This window comes from Oreochromis aureus, unplaced genomic scaffold (assembly GCF_013358895.1).
Source record: "Oreochromis aureus strain Israel breed Guangdong unplaced genomic scaffold, ZZ_aureus HiC_scaffold_176, whole genome shotgun sequence".
NCBI classification, from domain to species: domain Eukaryota; kingdom Metazoa; phylum Chordata; class Actinopteri; order Cichliformes; family Cichlidae; genus Oreochromis; species Oreochromis aureus.
Window position 1 is genome coordinate 58,375 of NW_024108770.1, and position 1,626 is coordinate 60,000.

Consider the following 1,626-nt stretch of genomic DNA (forward strand, 5'->3'; position numbering starts at 1 on the left):
CGTATTGTGCCGCTAGAGGTGAAATTCTTGGACCGGCGCAAGGCAGACGAAAGCAACATTGCCAAGAATGTTTTCATTAATCAAGAACGAAAGTCGGAGGTTCGAAGGCGATCAGATACCGTCGTAGTTCCGACCATAAGCGATGCCAACTAGCGATCCGGCGTTATTCCCATGACCCGCCGGGCAGCGTCCGAAAACAAAGTCTTTGGGTTCGGGGAATATGGTTGCAAAGCTGAAACTTAAAGGAATTGACGGAAGGGCACCACCAGGAGTGGAGCCTGCGGCAATTGACTCAACACGGGAAACCTCACCCGGCCCGGACACGGAAAGGATTGACAGATTGATAGCTCTTTCTCGATTCTGTGGGTGGTGGTGCATGGCCGTTCTTAGTTGGTGGGCGATTTGTCTGGTTAATTCCGATAACGAGCGAGACTCCGACATGCTAACTAGTTACTCGACCCGTGCGGTCCGAGTCCAACTTCTTAGAGGGACAAGTGGCGTTCAGCCACACGAGATTGAACAATAACAGGTCTGTGATGCCCTTAGATGTCGGGGCTGCCGCGCGCCACACTGAGTGGATCAGCGTGTGTCTACCCTTCGCCGAGGCGTGGGTAACCCGTTGAACCCCACTCGTGATAGGGATTGGGGATTGCAATTATTTCCCATGAGCGAGGAATTCCCAGTAGCGCGGGTCATAAGCTCGCGTTGATTAAGTCCTGCCCTTTGTACACACCGCCCGTCGCTACTACCGATTGGATGGTTTAGTGAGGTCCTCGGATCGGCCCCTTGGCGTCGGTCCTGACCCTGGCGGGCGCCGAGAAGGCGATCAAACTTGACTATCTAGAGGAAGTAAAAAAAGTCGTAACAAGGTTTCCGTGGGTGAACCTGCGGAAGGATCATTACTGGCTACACGAGCACCGGTGTTCTCCCTCTTGCCGCCGGGGTCTCCGCCACCGTCACGGTGCGGGTCTCCCGAGGTTGTCGGCTCAGCAGCGTCCCCACGAGCTCGAGCCTTAGTCTGAGCCTGGTCACCGGGCGGACGACCCGGCGGCCCGCCCGCCCTCGCCAAAGCGAGCCCGCTGCCCGACCGGCTCCTCCGAGGGCCGGCGGAGGAGAGTCGGGACTGCGGCTCGTTGGGCGGGCGCCGGGGTCCCGTCCGGCAACTACGGTCCCGGCCGCCACGAGAACCTCAACCAGCGCGGGCTGGCGGTTTCGCCCCTGACCGCTGCCAGCAGCGCCTCGGGTGCCAACTCTCCTCCCTCCTGCGGAGGGGAGCACAGAGGTTCAATGTCTCCTCTCCCCTGCCCGGCGGAGGAAGGAGGCGCCGGGGTTTTCCTTTAAACCCCTTATCCGTCTACTGAATGTGGCCCACGGTAAAACAAAAAAAACAATACGACTCTTAGCGGTGGATCACTCGGCTCGTGCGTCGATGAAGAAGCGCGCAGCTAGCTGCGAGAACTAATGTGGTGCAGGACACATTGATCATCGACACTTGAGCGCTGCTGCGGCCCGGGTTCCTCCGGGGCTACGCCTGTCTGGCGTCGCTTTGCAATCAATCGGAGACCTCCGGCGTCTCGCGGCGGCTGGGGCAGTCGCAGGCGGCCTTGGGCACTGCCGCCGTCCCCA